Genomic DNA, 25,204 nt, shown 5'->3' with positions numbered 1-25,204 from the left:
GATGTGCTCAGTGGCAACCTGATGTGCTCAGTGGCGGCCATATGTGCCCATTCAGCTCCCTGCCACTGATCACACTCTCTCTCCTAGAGTCCCAAGCTCTATCTTACCAACTCTGAACAAATCTCCTTAGGTAACCCTGGCCGCCACATGCCTGCCATTCTCCAAGTCTCCACAGTCCTACAATCTTGCTCTGAACCTCCAGGTTCCTTACCCACGAGGGCTTTCTACCTCTTGGTTTGCCAAGATATCCATGATGCTCTAGACCTGGGGGAAAACATATTCCACAAATCGTGGAACCTGGGAGATTCTAAACCAGTGGCTCAGGAACTTTTGAGAACACAGAAGCTCCAAGCTCACCAGGAGAGTGTGGCACCCTTTAAATGCTTCTCCAGAGACTCTGAGGAGCCACAAGAGCTGGACATTCCCAAGCTATGAACCTCAGTGACGTTACTGTGTTCACTGTATTTTGCTTTTCTGAGCATAGTGCTGTCTAGGGATGGAGCTGTCATCTGGAGGCAGAGCTATCATCTGATGATGGAGCTGTCTAGGATGGAGCTATCTTGAGATAAACCTATATAAAGGAAGAAATGGTCTTAGGATGCTGTGTGGAGATGGAACTTTGTGGGTGAGGCTTTCCAGGAATATCCTTGGGATAGAGATATCTTAATATCTAAGAAAAGTGATTTCAAGGGATGAAAATTGCTGAGGGTGGAGAGCTATCTAAGAACGAAGTTCCCCAAAGACAGAGCATTCTCCCCAGAACAGCTTTTGAGTGTTGGCTGGCAGCACATGCGCACATCTTCTCCCTTGCCAGCGCCATTCCGTGCTCAAGAAGCTCTCTCCAGTATGACAGTCCTTACTATGGCAGCAGAGAGCTACACAGGGCAGGCTGGGACAGGCTGGGGACAGGCTGGAGCAGGCTAGGGTAGGCTTAAACAGGCTGGAGCAGGCTTAAACAGGCTGGAGCAGGCTGGGACAAGCTGAAGCAGGCTAGGGTAGGCTGGGACAGGCTGGGACAGGTTAAAGCTGACTAGGGTAGGCTGAGACAGGCTAGAGCAGGCTAAGGCAGGCTGGGGCACACTTGGTCAGACTAGGGTAGTCTGGTACAAGCTGGGACAGACTGAAGCAGGGTAATGTAGGCTGGGACAGGCTGGAGCAGGCTGAGACAGGCTAGGACAGGTTGGGGCAGCCTGGGGTTTTCAGTGTTAGATGGCTACAGGTCTTGTGAGAACTTTTTCTAATTCTGCTGAGATCCTGTGGCTTCTCTCTGTGAGGACCTCAAGTGTCACACCACTTGATTCTCAAACCAGTGATGTGGAAAACAGCCAGCACCTCTGTGAGTCCGCTATCTTGACATGTAGGCTGCTCCCTTAAATCATTCTTTCAGGAGACATGTTTAATAGAGTCCCACTGAACACCAACCTCAGGGGACCTCCAAGTGGATAGGGATCCAATTACTTGGCCACTCTGGAACGTCCTAGACTACCTTTTAAACTTTTTTTTCCTGCATCTTGGCCTTATGGAGTGGACATCTCTCTCCCTGCCAGACTCCTTCTGGAAGTGCCCACTGTCTTGATTGTATTCTCCACTCTCAAACTGCAGGGTTTAGTTGGAGCTAACCTAGACATTGTTCTAGAATGGGTTCCATGTCTTGTCTACAAGCATGGGGACTAGTTCAGAAATGTACACAGTGTAACCTCATAACTGAAGCCTCCAGGTCGATAAGCAGGGCTGTCTCTCTGGGAAGAAGCTTCGCTGATACAGTGTTGCTGGTGGCTGTCCCCCACCGCTGCTTGGCAAGAACCCTTGGAGCACACCGCTAATACAGTAATCAAGAAGCCAGACAGAGACATGACTTCATACCACCAGAGCCCAGGGACCTGTCAGAAGTCCATTTGATTTCTTATCTCTTTTTAAGTGCAATTTAAGCCAGATTTCATTTTAACATGGAACTGCAGTAAGTGTGATGGTTGGAGGGGTTGTTGGAACCTGGGCAAGATGGGCCTGCGTGGCCTTGTCTAGACTGGGTTACATCACCTGCTTGAAGACAACACTCTCGCTGACCCCTTGTTCCTCAGAGGGCCACTGACACGGGGTGGTGTGTCTCTCAACAGAGGGGCACCCTCGAGGGAGGCAGACTGCAAGACCTGGGTCTTTTCTTTTGATGGGAGTCCCACATGATAAAAACACAGGAAATGAGCATTTTCAAAGAACAGATTCCATGAGTCAAACAACACATGGTCTAATGAGTTTGGAAAGCACTGGATCCTCTAAATTGGTATTTTCTTTCTCTGGGAACCCCGGATTGCTGGCGTATGCAACAGTGGAGGACTCCAGACCCCCCCCCCCAAGTCCACAAAACATTCTCTCCCTTAGAAAAGCAAGCAGGGGAGTCTTTTTGCACAATGTGTGCCCTTAGGTCTTTGCCTCATGGCTCTAAGGCCATTGCCCCACTCTCTCTCCCATCAAGCCTATGACTATGCCAGGGTGTGGCCTACAGGGCTTGCCCATCCATCTACTCAGGGGACTTCAAGAACACTTAAAATGTTGTGTCCTGGTGAGGAAAGCATTCTGTTTGGGGTGATTTCAAAGGTTTGCCCCAAGTCTAAGCAGCTATTTCTGACAAAATATCTGGGCCAAGGTCTCTGGCAGATCTAAATACGTACACCACTATTACAGCCCCGCCCCCTTCCCGGGCACTCAGGAGTCTCACCTCCACTAGGGATGTCAGGGGACAGGCACCTCCAGCAGCTACTCTACACAAATACTCTGTCCTCAGGGCAAAAGAAACCATTTGCAAACTTCTCGTTTGAAGTCCTTCCTTTTGAAAATTCTTTGAACATGTTTCATCTCCTTTTACTGTTTCTTTTTGACGAGCTGGTACCTCCTCAAACTTTTGGAGACATCCCAGTTTGTAGTCTCAATTCTTGGGAAATTTCTAGGGCAGCTCCTGCATGAAGGGGTTTCCGTCTTAAAAAAAAAAAAAAAAAAAAAAAAAGCAATTAAAATCCATTCATTCCCATTGGCTTTGTGGCAGATTTTTGTTTCCTGAAAACAAAACAAAACAGTGGTGTGAACATTTTAAATAATGGGAGGAAAACGGATGGTTCCAGATCTTGTTTTTACTATTATTTTGTCGTATTTTAAAGGCAGCCAAGTTTAGAGTAGGGCGGGTGTCTTAGTTAGGGTTTTACTGCTGTGAAGAGACACCATGACCAAGGCAACTCTTATAAAGACAACATTTAACTGGGACTGGCTTACAGGTTCAGAGGTTCAGTCCATTATCATCAAGGTGGAACTTGGCAGCGTCCAGGCAGGTATGGTGCAGGAGGAGCTGAGAGTTCTACATCTTCATCTGATATAGATGGCTGCTACCAGACTACTCACTTTCAGGCAGGTAGGAGGACACACCTACTCCAACAGGGCCACACCTCCTAAGAGTGCCACACCCTGGACCCATGTGCAAACCATCACAGCGGGTGACTCAGGCTTTTAGTTTTAACTGAAATAGAAGGAAGGGTCACAAGTTTAAATGTCAGGCAACTCCGCAAGCTGCTCACCCGAAAAGAAATAAATTAAAAAACAAACAAAATCCTCCACACCAGAGGGCTGCTACCCAGGAGGATATGACTAGAGGAAGCTCACTGGGCACAACCATATGGGTCTCACTCAGCTTTCTGTCGGCCACTGCAGCTTAATCACTAGGATGAATCCTGCCTGCCACGTCACCCACCACAATCCTGTGTGCTAAAATAACCTTTCCTCCATCCAATTACTTCATATCAGACATTTGGCCCCATGGATAAAAAACCAACCAACCAACAAACAAACAAACAAAACACCTCATTAATATTCTAGTGCAATGACCTTTCTTAAGCATGGAAACCAAGGGGACTTCCTTGTCCTGGGATGGCTGACTGGGCACCTGCTAGTTGATGCTGTGATTCAATTCCATGTTCAGCATGAGTGAGTGTCCCCTACAAAGAGAGCCTGTTATGTTGTTCTGGTCTGTAAAGCCTCTGTCCAAATTGCCCAACTTCTATAAAGTCATCAAATGTCAACCCAAGTCCTGTAGGCCCCTCAGCCCAAGGTGGTCACCAGTTTTACAGATGGCATGTCCTCTCTCAGTGAAGAATCACCCAAGCTAAGTGTTCCAGGGTGGCAGATAAAAATGCAAGCACCTGGATTTCAACCTAGGTGACTCAGCTCTGTAGTTCTGTGTTTAGGACTTGGACTGCGAAGTCAGGCAGCCGTGAGTTCAAGTCTCTGCTTTGGCACTTCTGAGCTGTGGATTAACATGAGTGACAGACCTTCCTAGGATGTCTCCAAGCCCTTGTCATGGGTGATCCTTCCCACGGGACTGAGTGCGGATTGTACCAGATTGCCCATGAGGAAGCCTTCAGAAAAGGAGCTGGGTGACTGGTAACGTGCCTGTCACTGTCCTGGTGACTGGAAGTCTCACCCCTGTGTGGCCGATCCCTCCTGTCATCATGGACATCAGAAGCCAAGCCATCTTTGAAGAACCTTGGTCTTGGTTTTCTAGGGGATGAACTCCCACTGAATAAGGGATGCTGCGATGCCAGCAAACACTGAGCTATCTCCTGCAGACAGACTTGAGGTAATCACATGCAGCCCTGCAGAGCCGGGCAGGTCTGGAAGACTCAGGGGATTGTGGACTTAGTGTCATCGGGCTGAGAGGCTGAGCCTGGCATGACAGGATTTGCCACTCTGGCCAGGATATGATAGTTAAAGCTCCTCCACCCGTTAGATAAACTCCAGCATTTACCAGCTGGATCCTAGAGCCAAGCTTCCCTGACAGGACAAACTGATTGACAGACTCATTGGAGGTAAGTTCGTAGGCCCAGTCAGGCTCTGTTCTCTCATCTTCTCAAAGCACCTCACTCGGTCATCAGCTCCCCACTGGTCTGTCTCTCCGTGGGAAATCATCACTGTCAACTAGACCGGATGTGAAGTCACCTAGAAGGTACACTCTAGGTGTGCCCCTGAGGATGTCTGCAGTAAGTTTTAACTGAGGTGGGAAGGAAGACCCACCCTAAACACGGGCAGCTCCAATCTATGTGATGGGGTTTCCCATCTGAATTTAAAGGAGAGGGAGCTGAGCACCAGTGTCTCTCTCCCTCCCCCCTCCCCTTTTCCTCCCCTCCCCACCCGCCCTTTCTCTCTTCCAGACCTGCCTGACTCTGCAGACTCTATGAGATTATCTCAAGACTGTGGTTGCTTGGATCTCAGCATTTCTCGCTCAGTGGCAGTTCATCGTGCTCTCTCTGCTTCCTGACTGCGAGTGCAAAGTGGCAAGCTGTCCAGGCTCCCGCTGTGACCTCCTTCCTTTAATTTACTTTTGTCACAATGAAACAACTGTAACCTGAACACACTCTCTTTTAGGTGGCAAAGGTGCAGGGTGAGTAGGAACAACTGGACTCAGCTCCACATTTCCTCTACAAAATCAGCAACAGGCTATCAGCGTTCTGCAGGTCCAAAGGCTGCGCAGTTTAAACATCACTGTGAGAACTGTACCACACTCCAACTTCCCTTACTGGATGTCCAGTGTGCTCAGCCCTGTGCTCCGAGCACAGTCACAGAGCATTTCCTGTATCCTGAGATTAAGCCTGCGTGGACTATTCCTCAGGAATACAGAGGGATGGGATGAGCAAATGTGGATTCCCAGCGCCACGTTATGGAAACGATGCCAACCTCAAGAACTCTTACTCCTATGCTCTCATTTAGCAAACAAGAGTCAACATGATGAATGTCCCCCCAAGACCGGGGTAAACAGAGCTTTTATTTTAGCTGTGATAGAAGTAGAGGAATATATAAAGAAAGGAGGCTAGACATAAGGTGTCCGGAGGGCAATAAACACAGACCGTTCAGCAAAGCCTCTTTGTTAGGAGTTCATCTGTCTGTAAGACAACCCTCCCACTCCAGTACCACGCTGACAACTCTCACAGCAGATTCTTGGGACTGTCACAATGTGCCTGCTGGGAGACGTCATGTTCTCTGCTCCACATTACATACGTGAGCACACATGCACACACACACATACTACACATGTCACACCAAACAAACAACACAAAATGAGGTACGCATAGACTATGGTATTTTGTAGAAGGAAGTCAGGTGACCAAGATAACCGGGTGCATCTTGCTGTCACGTGGCTATGGATACTAAGAACTGGCTTTCCAGAAAAAAAGGCAAAACTCATAATGGAATCGATTTTTTTTTTTTTCAGGACTAAAGAGGAAACTAGAAGGCAGTGACTGAGCAGTAGGAAAGGACGGTCTAAGTGAAGCAGGCACTGAGAAAGCCTCTGGCATGGAGGCTGCAGAGACTGCAAACAGCCTGGGGGGTGAGGGGTGTGTGTGGAGAGGAGAGCAGAGAGGAAAGCACTGAAGGAGAGGAACAGGACTCCTCAGAGAAGGTAGAGGGGGCGAAGGTCATATTCAAGGACACCAAGACTGTTCGAGGGAGACCCAGGGAGAAGGTGGTGGAGACAAGGACTTCACAATCTGCTCGAGGTTTGTCTTTGATCTCTGCCAGTTTGTGAGTCAGGCTGAGGCCAAGGCTGAGAAGGTGTGCAGACACTCTCCAGGATGTCAGAGGAACTGTCCAGTCCTGTTGCGACAGCCTTCAACCACCAGGATGGATCTTGAACCACAGACCTTCTGTCCTGGTCAGACAGGAAGAAGGCTGACATTGCTTATATATAGCCTCCCCCTCTGACATCAGAAGGTAGGACCCACCAGCCATCCCAAAACTATTTTTGTACGTACACATGCGAGCCATAAAAAAGGTGTCTCTGAGAAGAGATGGAGCTCTTCTATATTTAGTCATAAATTATGCAAATATACTGCAAGTTCTCTGCATGCTCTTTATTAGATTTTCCCACTCTCTTTTTTTCCCTGGGGTCTCTTTGTGTTGAAAGGGGTATATGGGACTTGGAAGCATTTCCCCTACCTAAGCTAGCTGTAGGCAATCTGGGAGCAGCTGAATGCAGTCATGCCTGGAACATCAAACTTATGGATCTGGTTGCTAGAGGCAACTTCATCTCCATCGTTTTCAGAAATGATTGAAGGGCTCCTGGAAACCAGGCACCGATTCTGAGGTTTAGCAGTGACTGCTAAGGCCCAGATGACTCCAGGGAGCGCAGGACCACACAAGGCTCACCTGTGTGGTCACCTAGGCATCCGGTCCCTCAAAGGTGAGGGGCACTGTGGGAAAGGGACATTCTAAATATGAGGAATGAGCTTCACATTTGAGAAAATAGCTGCGGTGGATGAGAATGCATAAGCTCCCAGGCTACCAGAAAGACAACACACCAGCTGCCGAGTAGGTACCACTTGAATGTTATCGATTGAGACAGAAATGTCCCAGATGTCCTTGAACAACCAGGCTTTCTTTGTCTCCAAAGGCAGGCACTGGGGCTCCAAGTGCTTCACCGCCCCAGTCATATTCGCTTCCGTCAGTCAACAGGTAAGTCTGACATTCCCTATACTTCTGTGAGTGTGGATCCAAGTCCCCTTCTATCAGCAGAACTGCATAAGGAGGCTGTGCACATCCAGGCCGAGTCCAAAGGGAGTTCTTCAGGAGCAAGGACACTGTGTGTCCCACAAGCAGGACCGATGCCCAACCTTTTAGACCTCGAAAAGCAGCAGCTCCATCAAGCACAGCCCAGTGTTTCCAAGCCAGGAGCATGCTTTCCCACTGCCCAGCCACCTCCCTGACCGCCTCCAAGAGACTTGTCTCCAGATACCCACCCAGGCTGCTCCAGTGCCAACTGGACTCAGTCGGGCCTAGATTGCTGTGCACAGATTCAGACTCTTTCAACAGAATGAACAATGATGCCTTCCAAATGGCCCCTTGCTACATCACACACAGCATGTACATACAAAACACACACAATACATACACATACAACACACACATACATACAGCACATATACACACAACACACATGTATATATAACACACACAACACATACATACAGCGCACAGCACATATACAACACATAACAAACAACACACACACATACCACACATACAGCATACAACACATACACACAGCATACATGCAACACACACATACATATAACACACATAATGTACACAAACAGCACACACAACACATAACACATATAACAAACAAACAACACACAGAGAGACACACACATACACACAGAAAACATACAACACACACATACATATACCACACACAAAGCACACACACAACATACACATGCATCATACACATACAACACACAATGCACACACACACCACATAACACATAACAAACAGCACACACAATATACCACACAATACACACATAACACAAAAACACACATGCTACACACACACACACACACACACACACACACACACACTGTGTGTGTGCCCGCACGTTACAGAAAAAGGCCTCTGCATATAGTCTCTGCAGCAGCTAAACCCGTGGCCCATGTGTTCTCACGCCCAGCTTATAATGAAAAGACAGGCTTGCCCAGGAAGAGAAAATAGAACCAATTTCCACTCCCCCTTAATGAGATAAAATCAATAGATAAAACAGAGGAAGGGGTAACCCACCAGGGCTGTTAATTAGAAAGTGTGAAGTACATGCTCTGCCCTAATTCCCTTGTAGTTGAAAACTCAAAATGTATATTCATTAAAATGAGGTTCTTAGCATGTGTCCCCCGCTGTGGGATGTCAGGGGTTTTATCTAGACGTCCTGATGTTTGGCTGTAATCATTCTAACCACAGGCTTTGCATATCTCTCTTAAAGCAGGCCTTCATGCTCCGCGGTTCAAATCATACCCAGTCTCCCTTAATTCCAGTGACAGCCACCCCCTTGCTACAGATATGCACCACTAATCAAAGACCTCAGTGAGGAGCAAGAGATGAGGGAAACCTCAGAAGCTCAGGGTCAGGGACTGGCTACAGAGATACGCTTCCAAACCAGGGTGTGCTACAACTCGTGCTTGCAACAGGGGCGTGCTGGCTGAGGCTGTGGACTCGGACCCAGTCCCGAGGCTTACTCAGAACAAAAAGAAAACGTTATATGGAAGTGCCCCTGTAAGTGACCGCTGGAAACTATCCCTGCCAAACTGCCCACCGATTTATCTTCTGCATCTGCCTAGGGGTTGCACCAGTGTCTAGGGGAGAGCTCCTGAGGCTGGGAACCTCTGAAGCAAAACTGGTCTCAAAGGAAGCACATAGCCTCGGAGAAGAGAGTGGGTTGTGGGACACAGGTAACCCAGACCTGGGAAATGGGGTCTCTGAGGCAGCACTGGAAAGGCTTCTGAACTCGGGGAAACAGATCGAGGGTAAAGATGTGATACATAAATCAGAATCATGTGGGTGAGGACAGACACTTGGCAGAGTAGGTGTAGCCACCTTCCGTAAAGTTAACGATGTTTCTCCTTTGAACACGTCATACCCATACTTTTACTTGCTGTGTGTGGTGGGAGTGCACGTGCCACAGCACATGTACAGAGGTCAGAGGACAACTTCCAACTGTCAGGTTTCTCCTTCCATGAAGTGGGTTCTGGGTATCAAACTCAAGTCACTGGGTGTCTTAGTTAGGGTTTTACTGCTGTGAACAGACACCATGACCAAGTCAAGTCTTGTAAGGGACAACATTTAATTGGGACTGGCTTATTGATTCAGAGGTTCAGTCCGTTATCATCAAGGCAGGAACATGACAGCATCCAGGCAAGCATGGTAAAGGAGGAGCTGAGAGTTCTACATCTTCATCTGAAGGCTGCTGCAGAATATTGGCTCCCAGGCAGCTAGGACAAAGATATCAAAGCCCACACCCACAGTGGCACACCTACTCCAACAAGGCCACACCTACTCCAACAAGGCCACACCTACTCCAACAAGGCCACACCTACTCCAACAAGGCCACACCTCCCAGTGCCACCCTCTGGGTCAAGCATATACAAACCATCACACTGAGCTTGGTGGCAAGTGCCTTTACCCATTGAGCCATCTCGCCAGCTCACAGGTGACTTCATCATGGGCAATTACAATGGCATAAATGTCCATCAAGAGGAACAAGAAGGAGTAGATGGTACATTGTGCATCGCACTAGACAGTACAGCGTGACAAGAGGAGAGGTGAGGGACAGGCCGGATGAACTTCCGCAAGGACAGCTGGGTAGAAAGCTAGACACGAGAAAATGCAGGACCAGGAAGAGGCAATGTGGGGTGTTAGCAGGGCACCCAGGTCCTAGTAGAGAGAAGATCATCGTGATTGCCAGGAAACAGGTGGCAGAGCCATCGCTGAGGTGTCCTGTCCCTGTCTCTGGGTCTGTGAAGCCCACCGGGCTGAGTGCACAAGGTTTATGCACATCCTGTAAGTTGGGACCCAGTAAAAATCATTGTTTTGGAACTGAACCTTCCCACTCAAGTCTTCCCCCCATCCTCTCCTTCATGGTCCTAAGCGAGGGAAGCAGAACGTTGATGCTATCTTAGGGAAGCTGGTTAGTAATTATAAGAATCTTTCACCGCCGCTGGCCACAGCAGGGTGGGGTCCATGGGTTCACTCATGTGTGGTCCAATTCAGGGACAAGTGGCCTGAGGTGGCCAAGGCCAGGGAGGGCAGAGCTGCACTTCATGGCTGTGTTCTAGGGGGAATGGTTAGGATAGTAAATTTTATGTTAAATACATTTGACATGATAAAAACAGGAGAGAATGCTTGATTTAACCATTTTCATCTCCAACTAGCTCATTCTTGTGACTAAACGTTAAATATGAGACAATGACCCTCCCTCATAATCTGCATTTCATTATTCCAGAGTCCGGTTTCCATTCCATATGTGATTCCCTGTTGCTGTTTCTCTACCATATTAGTTGTTTCTGTCACCGCATGACAAAAATCAGTTGTGTGGTGTAAATCAGTTCACTTAGGAGGCCTTTCTTTGGGCCCACGGGCCCTTGAGTGACTCTTGCTTCAGTCACCTGCTGCGCTAAAGTTCAAGATGCCACCATGGTTTAACTTAATTATTTTCCTTTAGAATATGTCCATAGATCATAGTGAGCCTGTGCTGATCTCAGGATGAATTGCCACACAGCTGTATGCATGGTTTAATGTGTGTGTGTGTGTGTGTGTGTGTGTGTGTGTGTGTGTGTCTCCACAAGTCACCCTGAGATTGTGCTGATCTCAGGATGAATTCCCACACCATTGTATGCATGGTTTAATATCCTTGAATGTGTGTCACTGCTAAAGAAGCTGAAGTTTTGCAGTATGTGCTTAAAAATTCAGACATTCTTACACACAGGCAGTTATAAAAGCCAGTGCCCTGTTCGTACACGCACAGCTTTCAGCCTTGTGCCAGGTAGCACCGGGAGTCACTTATGGGATCTGTGTGACATGGAAAGTCCACAGGCAGGTCACATGTGGCACCAAGGTGACACTCAGGATCTTGCAGTGTGCAGGAGCCTATGCTGCGGGCCCTTCCCAGCAGCTCAGTGTTGAGCAGTGTGTCCTGTTGGCTCTTGCTCTTCCATCAGATATTCACATCTCAGAGCCACCACCAGAGCCCCACAGTGTGACGCCCCAATTCTTCTGTGTGGGCATGTCTCTGCATTATCCCAGAGCTACGGGGTCAACGCTGGCAGAGCTGCTCAGCACTGAGCCTTCTGGCTAGTTGGCACCTACTTGTGGGATAGTTAGCCTACTAAATCAGGAAGTGCAGAGGAAGTGCTGCAGGAAGATGGAGGGAAGGGCCCGCCCCCATGGAGGAGCGTGGGTGTCCACATTAAACCTGCATTCAGATCCAGTATACCCTTATTACCCAAGCTGCTGAAGGACTCAGCTCATCGCAGTGGATGTGAGGGGTCAGTGCTGGCAAGTGCTTTAAACAATGAGCTTCTTCTGTTCACTTATCTTCACCTGACTCCATGGGGAGTGGCTGATTCCAGGATGCAGGAAGAGAAATGTCTAAGATGAGTCTAAATGTCAGGAAACCCCAGAAACACTCGCAGCCTCTGACAGTGAAAATGTGTTCATAAAGACAGTGTCTGCTCCAGTAAGGGGAGAGAGGAAGGGAGGGAGGAAGGGAGGGAGGGAGGAAGGGAGGGAGGGAGGNAGGGAGGGAGGGAGGAAAGATACATACACACAGAGGGGGGAATAAAGAGGAAAGAGAGAAGAGAAGGGGAGGAGAGCTCTGGTCACTTTCAGAAAATGTTGGAAAGTAACATTTCCAAACTGATAAATAAGGGGAAAGGTGAAGTCTGCAGCTGACTTTCCCATACAAAAGAAGCCTGAGTGACACCGACGTGAGTGAGAGAGAAACAGATTGCCCACCAAGGCTGGCCACTGGGAGCATGCCCACGCTTCCTCTAGTGAGTAGAAGGTGTTGCCTGTGCCCTGGACTGCCCGCTGTCTGACCCTACTTGCTCTTGGGGGTTGGAGGAGAGGTGGCTCTGAATCAAAGGCACAGACTCTGGGTAAAGTGAGAAACATCACAGAAAGCTCCTTTAATACCCTCCACCCATGCCCCATTGGTCCCAAGAAAGCATCTCTTTAAACAGCAGTTCCTGATTGGCTGGCATTGTCTGCATCAGCAATCTTTGGCGTCTCCGGCAGTCCTCAATTAGGTCCTCCTGCAGTAGATGCCCTTGAGGCTGCTTGCCTCCCAGCTGCAGAGGGGGCCTCCCGTTGCTGTTCCTCCTACAGTATGGGAACACAGAGTGGACTTGGTAGCTGTGTTGTCGTTGTCTTAATTTCCCTTTTGGATGAAAGAGTGTAAGGGTGGGAGGGTGAAGAACCTGGGAGAAGAAGGAATTGAGTGTGCTAGAGTGTGTTGTAAGAAATTCCCAAATAATAAAAGGATTGTGCTGAAGGAAAATAATAAATAAGAGAGAGAGGAACACGTACATAAGCTGTAAGCCATGAAAACCAGGGGAGAAGTTGCTATGTTTTGTTTTTCCTTTTGAAGGTTTGTCATACTGCTGTGGTCATCTTTAAAGAGGGGAATTTTAGTGCAGGTAATGTAGTATATATACTCCTTTAACCCAGGAACTCAGTGGATCTCTGTGAGTCGCAGGACAGTCTGGTCTACGGCAAAAATTCAGGACAGTCAGAGCTACACACAAACAAACAAACCAGCAAATAAATAAATATTTGAAAAGATAAAAATGTTTTGCAGAGAAACATGCAAACATGTAAAAGAATACTTGTGGGGGAGGTGGGGAGAGGCTCTGAGAGACACTCGTCTCAGTAAGAACAGTTAGGTGCTGGATGCAGAGAACTGGCCATCTTAAAAGTGTGCCAAAGTCACTTAATGGTCATTACTGTCTCTACTGTGCTTGAAATAGTAAATTGTCCACCCCAGTAAAACAGCAAGTCTACATATTTGCACGTTGGTATTCCACGAGATGCGTGAGGTTCATTCAGGAGCTTTCTTGTGCCTTTACACCCAGGAAGCACAGGTTTGCAGCGTCTCCCTGCCACCATCCCCAGCACTCATTTGGTGGCGTTTAGGAAAGAGGACTGAGCAACCGCAGATCAGGATCAGGGCTATTCACCCAGTCCTCCACTGTCTCACGTAGTGGTGAGCTCAAACCAATGTCTATAAATATTCATCCCTTAGCATTTCCGAGTGCGATTGAAGTGAAGTGTTATGCAAATACTCAGTTTGTAAACTGTATTACTGAAATTAATTTGCCTCTTCGTTTCAGCAGGGCTGTGAGGAAAATTGAAAGTCTCATCTGGCTTCTGTTACCTTCCTGCTGCTCCGTGGCTTTCCAGGTGGATGACCCGGTCAGCGAGCACTGGAGGTAACGTGTGTAATTATTTAACTAAACTGAGGCCACTTTGGAAGTGGCCTTTAAAGATCACAGCAGACCAAAGGCGATCTGAGGGAAGGCTTTCTCCCCTGTGGCTTTGGCCACTCTGAAGGCTCCTCACTTTCACCGTTAAAGAGTTCCTTCCTGTTCCTGCACCCTGACCTGCCACTCTGCAATCGGAGAATGAAGAAATCTTGAGTTTGAAGTTCTAGGAGAAATCAGAAAGAGGAGCCAGGACTATGGAGGGATCAGAGCTTCTCCCCAGTGAAGGAGCCTGTGACTGAGGAGCTTCAGAGAACAGCCGGCCCCTCCGACTGAACCTCTCTTTGTCCCTCTATTCCAGGGCGAGCAGAGCAGCAACCCCTCCAACAGTCTCAACCCTGTGTGGAGAGGACCATTGTATGGCTGATAAAGGAGCCACTGCCCCCGCCCTTCTTCACCCACAAGGGGCAAAAGAGCCCCAAACAAAGCCTTACTCACTGAGATGCAAGGAACCCAGGCTGAACCCCTTCTCCTCCCTACCACTCCCCACTCAGCCCACAGAAGAAAAGCAAGCAGTAGGCACTTCGTGCTTTCCTTCCTCATAGGTGACAGAGTCATAGCTGATCTGTGTGTGTCTGAGGACACAGGTCCAGCCAGAATCAGGAAAACAAGGACATCAGACACCAAGCCATAAAGGCAACGCAAGACTCTGGGAGTCAGCATTTCCCCAGGACAGTAGCTGTCCCTTCAGAAAAGCTTGACCCTGACACAGATCTCTCTAGGGAGAGTCATCCCACTAGGGCAGAAAGAAAGGCAAACGGCAGTCCCCAAAAGAAGCCACAAATGAAGAGACATGCATTCCCACCTACAGACAGAATGCAACAACTTGTGGCTTGTTTATGAGTAACTATGAACTCTACACACCCCATCCATGGCCCACTGTGGACCATGGGCTTTATCTCTACATTACAAAAACGTCGAGGCTGCTGGAAACGGCCGATTCCACAGTGAAGAACAACTCTCAAGAGCGGCACCTTCCTCTCACCGGCAAAAGGGCTTTGGAAAGAGGCCTAGTTTCTTACTAGGTCCCTCAGCCCTCAGTCTTTATGGTAGGCTGAGTGCTTTCCCATAGGGGCCCCATAAGAAATGTTTTTTGAGGTTGGGAATATAGCATAATTCTGAAGGTTCTCACTGATGTGCATGAAGCCCTAGGTTAGGTTCCTAGCACCATATAAACCATGTGTGGTTGTGAACATTTGTGTTTCCACACTTGGGATATGAAGGCAGAAGGATCAAAGGTTCAGAGCCAGCCCATTCCACTTACTAGTGATAATAATAATAGCAGTAAATAAAATAATAATAATAATAATAATAATAAATAATAAAATACCCTAGCCCTACTCTTCAATTCATTAAAAAATTATACCTGTCAGACAAATTGCAGCTGCTCACACCTGAAGCAGTCCGCTGGTGACCTAGCATTACATCTCAGTGGTACCCACACTCCAGATGGGTTCCCACGGGGTCTTCAGGACACTGTGAAGTGGCTGCTTCCTGTTTTCTTCACCTGAGGAAGGGGGACTGGAGGAGGCAGGTGACCTGCAGAGAAGAGGAGGTGGGACCACATCCACAGCCCCTGAGTCAAGGCAGTCTGCTTCGAACCTATACTTGTTCTGAGCCTCCGTCTAACACAGATCAAGTCCAGGGATTCTCACTTAGAGAGCTCCTAATTCCCTAAGCCCGTGTGAAGTGCTTCCTAGCAGCCAGGGGGAGATCATAAAGTCAGGTGTACTCCGAACTGCAAGAAGTCCGCCTTCTGACTGGAGAAGCACTGGTGGAAGGGCGGAATAAAACCTCCATTATTTGTTTTCTGTATGCGTGTGTGGGTGTGTGCGTGGGTGCAGACATGCATGTTGTGGGTGTTGGTGCACATGTGAGGGCAAAACTCGACCTCAGGTGTCGCAGTCAGATTACCTCCTTTAGAGACCAGTAGCTCCTCAGCCTGCAGCTCAAGCTGGCTGGAGAGGGAGCCCCGGGGACTCTCTTCTCCCCACCTGGCTGCGCTGCTGGGATCACAAGCCTCCACACCTGGCATTTTTATGGGTTCTGGGAACAGATCGCAAGGCAAGCACTACGGATTGGTTCCCTCCAGGCCAGTTTTCTGAATCTGACCTTCAAGAAGGTTTTCTGGCCTCATGCTTTTGTGTCATATTTGTTCGAGTCTTCAGAGCTTGAAGGCAAGAAGACTTGTCATCAAAGGTGGGTTTTTTTTTTTTTTTTTAAAGATTTNTTTATTTATTATATGTAAGTACACTGTAGCTGTCTTCAGACACTCCAGAAGAGGGAGACAGATCTTGTTACGGATGGTTATGAGCCACCATGTGGTTGCTGGGATTTGAACTCCGGACCTTCGGAAGAGCAGTCGGGTGCTCTTACCCACTGAGCCATCTCACCAGCCCAGGTGGGTTTTTTTTTTCTTCTTCGATGTTTTATTTCTGATCTGTTTCCTTTAAACTCTGGCCCCCTTGTGAGCAATCTTCCATTTGCATTTGTGTATATACACTGTAAACACACAAATTCCCCAGCAAATGAGAAGGAAAACAGACAAGCTGACCATTTGCCTGCAGTGAGCCTCACTGGTCTCCCCATGCCAGGCCAGCATGGAGAGCAGGCACAGTGATGATACGGTCCAACATAGGCGCTGTTTAAACCCTGACAGTATTTGATATTTAGTAAGTTCAGTGACTTTGGTTGTGTTGTTTCATAGCCAGAGCTGAGAGTCAAACCCAAGGCCTCTTACACACACCCTAGCCCAGAATCAATACTTCAGGGTGAGACTTTAAGGGCTGGGCGGGCTCAGTAGGTAGAGCATTCCATTAACATCATTAGCATGCACGAGCTTCTGGGTTCAATTCCCAGCACTGCAAAACCAGGGCATGGTCCGTGCATACCTGGGCCTTAACACCTGGGGGGACAAGCAGGAGGGTCAGTTAGTTTCAGGTCATCCTCAGCTCTATAGTGAGTTCAAAGCCAGCCTGGGATATGTTAGACCACAAAAGAAAGCAAAACTCTAGACTTCTTGCTTCTGTTTTAAAAGAAAAAAAAATTGAAGAGCCTGCTGATTGGCTTAGGGACAATTCTGCTAGGCTCCACCCTGCACTGCCACCAGGTGCAAGCCAGGTGCAATAGCTTTTAAGAGAACTGCTCTCTACCTCAGTCCCTCCTCTTCCTCCTCCTCCTCCTCCTCATCTCCCTCCTCCTCCTCTTCCCCTTCCTCCTCCTCCTCTTCCTCCTGCTCCTCTTCTTCCTCCTCCTCCTCCTCCTCCTCTCCCTCCTCCTCCTCTTCCCCTTTCTCTTCCTCCTCCTCTTCCTCTTCCTCCTCTCCCTCCTCCTCCTCTTTTTCCTTCTTCTCCTCTTCTTCCTCCTTCTTTTGCTCCTCCTCCTCCTCTTCCTCCTCCTCCTCCTCATCTCTCTCCTTACCCTCTCCCTGTTTCCATGGATTCCCAGCCAGCCTTTCTTCCTTTCTTTTTCTCGCTCCTTCTCTGCCTCTCTCCCTTTCCAGGTCTCCACTCCCTCCCCTACCCCCAATAAACTTTCTTTATATCAGGTCTGTCACCTGGTATGATTTCTCAGGGGGACACTTGACGGTGGGCCTGCCAGGTACTCCCTTACTCCTGCCACACTGTATCACATTATATTTCACAACAATGCTCATTCCGGGTCCACCGAGCCCTATGGTATTGTCATCATTGAGTTGTGTCCTGCTGTCACCCAACATCCACATGCACAGTCAGTGTATATATAGATCTGTGTCTGTGGGCAAAGGTGGAAAATAAGGTTCAAACTAAATGGTTCTTGATTTCATTTCCCATCCATGCTGCCTGCTCTTTATTCTCCACGGCCTGGGCCCTGCGGATACGACTCTGACTTAATGTGGACAGCCTTCACCCCTCACCCTCTCATCTCCATCCCCACCCCTGCCTTCCTTTGTGGGTCGGGCCCAACAGGAGCATGTGCCACACAAGTGCTTGCTCAGTGCACAGGAGGTCACGACCAAATTCCCACATGTCGCTACTGTGTTGCGTATTACTAGCTGTAGAACAGGCTCTCCCCGTGTCAGAGCTCAACACAAAAACCATTGACTTGGCTCTGTGCCCCACGCATGGGCAGCTTAAGCAGCACTCTACCAGTGTCAGACTGCTCTTTCTCAGGCTTTGGCAGTCCGCAGCGGGCAGTGGCCTGAGTCATATGTCTAGGGTTGGCTGGGCTGTGGGCAGAGGCGTGAAGACGGCTGGGCTGTGTCCACCACCCAACATGCCTCCCTCACACTCATTCTGATGGGAAATGGTGGTTCCTACCCTAGTTATCTGAGCCCTCCTTAACAGACTCAGAACAGGGAGACACCCAAACCAGGAAGTATGTATGGCTTACAGTAAGATAAGACTCAATGCTGGAGAACATGGCCAACAGCGTATACTGTAGAAACGAGAAAGCAGCAGCTTTGAGGATTAACGGCAAATTACTAGAATTATATTGCACCAACCATCCATCCATTAGTGACTCAGTAAGAGACTAGCAAGTGTGTTTACTGTTACAAAGACCGAAGGAGCCACAGCTGTAGTACAAGTGTCTGCCTGTGGCTGTCTCTCCAGTTCTGTGTGGTCAGGGAACTGTGTGGGTCTGAGGCCACCTCAGGAAGGCACAGAGGGTGCAACAGACTCTGGGGAGGAGTCGTTTCAGCTACAGGGAGGCAACACCCTAAGTTATACTGACTTAGAAAATAAGTGACTGAACTGCAGAGTGTTTGCTCTTAGGGACCTTGGGAGGATTTTCTGCTGGTTCAGGTGTGACAGAGGCGGGGACCCAGCTTCTCTCTCCTGTGCTCTTGACTCCCTCAGTATTTGTCTCATGGTTTCCGGCATTCAATGCCTGATATCCACATTCCCTGACATTTGGTCTGCTCATTGGCACATAGGAAACACGTGCATTTATTCAATATTTGCAGGCTGGGTGCTGCCCAATCAGGAAATGCTTGTTTGATCTGCAGAATCCATGTAAAAAGTGAGCTGCCATGGCATACACGTATGGTCTCAGGCCAGAGGAGTAGTGAAGGAGGATCCTTTGATCTCATGGGATAGTCTGCCTAGAGGAGTGGGCATGCTTCAGAACAATGGAGCTGTCTCAAAAATCAAGATGACTGCCTCCTGGCTTCTACATGCAAACACACACACACACACACACACACACACACACACACAATTTTTTTTAATCACAAGCTCTATCTTCCTGTGTCTCCATGTGGTCTCTTCTTGCCCAGAGACCCACTGTCACCCTGTCACCTACCATGACAACCTCAGTAGAGACCTCCAGAGGCAAGGCCTAAATATTGCTTGTTTTTATAACGGATCCATCCTTGAATATTCAGCCACATCAACAGAAAACAGACAAATGCACCTACCCAGTTTCGTTTTCCTGAGATTCTTTCAAGGACTCCCATCCTCCATTATTGCTGGATGGCTCCTGGTCAGAGTGACATCCAGGTTTGTTTATTTAATTTTTATTATATTTATTAACCTTACATCCTGATCACAGCCTTCTTTCCTCCTCGCTTTCTAGTCCTACCCTTACAAATCCCTCCCCCCAATGCCCTCTCCCCTTTTCCTCAGAGAAGAGGAGCCCTCCTTGGGTACCACCCCACACTGGGACATCTAGCCCCAGCAGGTCTCCTCTCCCACTGAGGCCAAACCAGGCACTCCAGGTGGGGGATAGGGGATCCAATGGCAGGGAACAGAGACAGAGACAGTCCCCGCTCTGCTTGCTAGGGAGCCCACTTTAAGACCAAGCTGTATATTTGCTACAAATGTATAGGGGGTCTAGGTCCAGGTCCTCCATGCTTCTTGATTGGAGACCCAGACTATGTGAGTCCCCATGGTCACAGGCTAGATGATTCTCTGGGTCTTTTTGTGGTTGTACACGGGTTTAACCAACAGACCTTCGCTCTGGCCTACTGATGTTTGCCAAACTGCTAAAGGGCTAGAGATGAACTGGTGCATTCTGTTCATCTCTCCAGGGTGGAATACTAACTGGTAAGGTATGGACCCATGGTCAGAAGCTTCTGGGGACAATCTACCCAAAGAGAGAGCTGGCACAGAGGACAGACCAGCAGAGGCTGAGGGGTGGATTTCTGAAGACACCACTTGTGCCCACCAGCCTGTTTAGAACGTGAACTCCATAGCTTTCTCCGCTTTCCCAGGAGAGGAGATGAGGAATTTCTGGAGTACAGGTTAGACTCAGTTGACCGCTGCCAGAGATGAATAGCCTGATGACACACTCTTGTGTGCCTGTGGGAGTGTTTCCAGAGATGATTGGCCAGATGATTGATGTAGGGGCGGGGAGAAGGCTTGCCTAGAATATTGATTGGCAGGTCTCTTCTCAAAGGCTAGTGGCCAGAAGAACAAGAAGTCCAGAGAAAGATGTCCATGTGTTTCTCCTAGTCATTTTCCATCTGAGTGACTGTGGCTATGGTTTTTTTTCACCTGCTGACACCAGACGCCACCTGCTGACATCAGACAACAGCTGCTGATAGCAGACAGCAAGCACAAGGGCAGACAATAAGATAGATGGGTGGAACCTCACCTGGAAATTACCATTCCTGACATGCCTGGGCTTGGACCCAAACTCCTTCTGCCCCAAGCTGACCTTGAACTCAGAAATCTACCTACCTTTGTAATCATAAACAAATAAAACTTAGCTGTGTGGGACCTGGCCCTGAGATCACCACTCCTTAAATCTCTTTATCTCCTTCCTTAGTATCTTTCTGCAAAACTGTTTCACAGTGCAGCTGCCTCTGTTCCTTTAAATTTGTGAAGCCCCTCATATAATTCATATTGCATCCTTATAGGTTGCGTAGTTGAGAAATTATATATCTTGAACTCATGTTTTCAATGTTCTTTCCCACAGCCTTAAGTGCTGCCCTGAAGGTCACAACGTTCTACCATTTTGTTGAGATATAGACACACCCTTGCCTCCTGGGCTCATTCCATCTCTGACTCTCTTGGAGTCCTTAACCTTGGCAGAGAGACCATTCCTCCAAGGAGGAGCATGAAAATATCTACCCTGTTATACCAACAAGCACTATGCTCACAGCAACCATAATGGAGGCCTATGCCCTACTGACTCTGTTCCAGAGGAGGAAACCACGTCATTCCATTCCTTACAAGGCCAGGCAGGACTTGGCACACCAGCTGACATGGAATACCATCTGCTGACATCAGACCTCAGTTTCTTCAGCTTGCAAGTAGGATTCCAATACCAATGGTTTTCCAGCCCTTCAGCACCATACTGGGACTTCTGAGGTCCCAGCCTTACTAGGGCTGAGCAGTTACCAGGCTCTCAGCTGCTCTTACATGAGATGGCCACCATTGGATGACTCAGCCCACAGTAAGCCATCCCGAGAACCCCCTTCACATCTACCCCTCTAGAGAATCCCAACTAAAACCCCTATCTCAAAAAAAAAAAAAAAAACAAATGAACCCAAATTTGGAGTTGGACATTGGTAACTGGTAACTAGACTTTACAAAACCAAGGTCTATGGAGGTGTCCATCTTTTTAGGGTAACATGAATTAAACTCTTATGCTAACTCAAGTCAGGATGCATTTAGGGAAATTCTTTTTAACAAACTAAGTTCATGCTAATACAGTGTCATACTCAGACACTGGGGTTATTTCTGCACTGTGGCTCAGAACTGCATGGCCCTGAGGTCCACATAGACCTGAATCATACATTCCATTGCACTTGGAGGCTTGTGTCAGGCTACTTTGAATTGGATTGAGTGTTCTGTTAGTGTTTCCATGATAGCTCATAAGCACAGAGACGTGTGTAGTTACCAGCGGAACAGGGAGAATGGATGCTTTCTCCTCTGCTTTCATGGAGCTGATCCAAACTCCCAACAGTTACCGGCAATTCTGAGGCTCCTCACCCCTATTGCCTCTGTGCGGGGTGAGAGGAAATGCTGGTCTCCTGCCCCCTGCTCCACTTTCCTTAGGTCTCAGGCTTCCATTATGCCTCTGTGTAGCCCACGCAACATATCCCATTGCTGCTGTGGCCTGTGTTGGGTGTAGGTGGCTTTGGATCAATTTCATACCACTCAAAGTAATTTGATTATTTGAGAATGATGGAGTTGGTGGTGGGAAAAGAGAAACAACCTATTCAGGCTGCTGTATGTGACCTAAGGGATTACAAGTTGAGAATGTTCTGTATGGTGTTTTAAAAAGGATCAGTAAGAAAGCAAGAGGCATCTGAAATCTAGAATGGAGGGAGGCTCTCCAAGACACAAAGACACCAGCAAGAGCCAAAAGAGGCCAGGGCTTCTGGGCTTCCTGGTGAGCTCACTTCTGGAGATAATTATCACATATCTTCAAAACATGAGATTCTTTCCCTTTTTATCTTTGTGCCCACATATTATTAAGGTTTTGACTATTTATTAAAAGCACCAAATCTCCAGTGAATATCAAAAACTGGTTTCTTTAAGGTCATACCCTGCGGTTGTTAAACCAGTGGTTCTCAGCCTTCATAATGTTGTGAACCTTTAACACCATTCCTCATGGTGCAGTGACTCCAAACCATAAAATTATTTTTGTTGCTATTTTACAACTGGAATTTTGCTGTTATGAATCATAATGTAAACATTTTGGAGGCAGAGGTTTGCCAAAGGGGTCAAGACCCAGAGGTTGAGAACAACTGTGATAAAGTGTCTTTTTTTTAATTTTAAAAATAAGATGTTTGTTTTTATTGTTTTAAAACTGTTTGTGTGCCCATGTGTGTGCTGATGCCATAAGAGTCCAGTTAGAATATTAGATCCATGGACTAGAGGTACAGGCAGTTGTGAGTCACTCAACACAGGTGCTGGGAGCAGAGCTCGCATCCGCTGTAAGGTCTGATACATCCTCTTCAAGGTCTCTGCACACACTCTTACTGGCTGAACCAGCTCTCTCGGCCCTGTTTCTTCAGGCCCTTGCTGTGGCGTTGCAGGTTTAGAGGAGGCCCGTGGTGCTACAGTGAGGGCCTATCTTAGTCAGGGTGTTATTGCTGTGAACAGATACCATGACCGAGGCAAAGTCTTGTAAAGACTAACATTTAATTGGGGCTGCCTTACAGATCCAGAGGTTCAGTCCATTAACATCAAGGTGGGAACATGGCAGCATCCAGGCAGGCATGGTGCAGGAGGAGCTTAGAGTTCTACATCTATCAGATGAACCAAAATAATAACTATTATAATAACCACTCAGACTTTCAGCTCCTGCAGCTGAACTCTCCCCCTGCAGTGTTTGAGATCCCCACATCCCTAACACCCACCTTTCAATCCATTTTTAATTTTGGAGGTAACGCTGGCCCACAACCACTGACCCAACACTTACTGCTTTAACAGGTCACTTTAGGGTCCCCTCATCACCCACTCTCTCATTCAACAAAGCTGTGACTCAGCATCTGCCACGTGTCACTCACTGCATCATGACCTGCGGATACAATTCTGGTCATCGGAGATGCAGAACTTGTTCTGTTCTGGTCTAGAGGAGAATAGAGACCTTGGAGGAAGTAAGCTACAAATGGGAAATCACCGAAGGTTCCTCACGGGGAAACAAGGCTAGACCGGGCTGGAGAAGAATGACCTAGGGGAGGAAGCTCTAACCAGCCAGTGAGGAAAAGGGAGAAGACAGCACATGCAAAGATCCTGAGGTTGGAGTCGCTTATTTTCTTACTACACAAATAGTGGTATACTGATGGAAGACCCAGAGCCACCGAGTCTCATCTCCGGCATGCCTGGCCCATGCAGTCAGTCACATGACCCACCTGTACCACGATGTCAGGGTACAAACCTATCGCCTCTTGACTTAAACTCCTCCCCCTGAGCAGGCTTCCATTATCCTTGCCCACAGAAGCAAGAAGTATCTCCACCAACCGTAGCATCCTCCCCTAAGAGTCACATGATCCTAGCATCCTCCCCTAAGAGTCACATGACCCTAGCATCCGCCCCTAAGAGTCACATGATCCCGGTGATTTACAGCTGCTACCCCCCCCCCCCAGAGCAGGGTAGAAGAGGGATCTTCATAATTACACAGGCTTGCTGTTATTTAAATATTTACCAACATTAAACACCAAAGGGCTGCACAAATGATCCGGGGACTCATATTGTTCTAAGCTAATATTCTTTGTACAATATTATGCAAATTGCATAAACTTTATTTTGTTGTTGTTGCTGCGAGCGGCATATCCCAAGGCAGCCATTCACTAAGTTGAAGCAGATAAAGTTTTAATAATAAATAGTGATGATGAATAAGTCACAAAGTTTGCGCAATGCTAATCCACTCGCTCACCCGAGGGTGGTTCATTAGATAAACAAGGAACATTTCCTGCTTTGCTTTTGTTCGAGTGGCGTCGTTTTCCTAGAAAAAAAAAATGTTTGCGCGATAAATTATTTCAACCCATTAGGTGCTAACGAACAAATCATACTCACTCGCAATCTGTCGCGAATTGCCGAGAATTGAGATTTAAACACTGAAATCATACATTAATTTTACTTTCCAACAACAAAGCTGGTTAAGAGAAATTAAACTTGGCTGAAATGGGAACAAAACAGTATGTCTGGTGCTGAATATTTTAAGCCTGCAAAGGAGGCTGCAAATTGTTTCATTAATATTCAGACCACTTGGGCATTTGTGACAGCCAGAGAAGCAAATACAAACGCCGTGTCCAGGGAATACCCATTAGCGGGTAAGGTATCCATATGGCTGTTTGCCCACATAAGGCTGTGTTGGCTCTGGCTGGGTCAGATCCCTGCGCCCCCCCCATCCCCCCACCCGTCCCTCTCTGACCCAAGCAAAAGAGATTCCCTGCTGAAAGGTGTCTGCTCATCACAGTCTGCTTCTATTTAAACAGGATGCTGGGAAATTCATCCATCAAACTGACAACATCCGGAAACACCCTAAGTGTGAATCTGAAGGCAGAGAACCTGGCCAAGACTGTCATGCTGACATCAAAATTGTCGGAGCTACAGAGAAGGAAGAGGCAGTCCCAATGAACTCCAACTGATTTCCAAAATACTTTCCTAAAACATAATCACCCAAAAAACAAACAAACAAACGAACAAAAAAATCCTACAGTCACAAGTCATACACGGTGAGGAGAGTTTACAAAGGACCCATTTGGGGCTCCAGCACCCATGTCTGCTGGGAGGGTACTGTGACCCCACCAGGGTGGAGTGCACCCTGGCCGACAGTAGGACCCTTGCTTAGCTGATCATCCCCTGCATGTCTGGCTCCCTCCTTGTCTGTGCAGCACACCCACCTGGGCCCCTGTGGCTGTACTTGGCCCTTTGCATTAATAGACCAGGTTTGTTGAAGAAAATTTTACAGTGTGCTCAAT

The sequence above is a fragment of the Mus pahari genome, chromosome 3 (genome assembly GCF_900095145.1).
Source record: "Mus pahari chromosome 3, PAHARI_EIJ_v1.1, whole genome shotgun sequence".
In the NCBI taxonomy this organism is placed as follows: Eukaryota; Metazoa; Chordata; class Mammalia; order Rodentia; family Muridae; genus Mus; species Mus pahari.
This window is presented reverse-complemented; position numbering follows the sequence as displayed.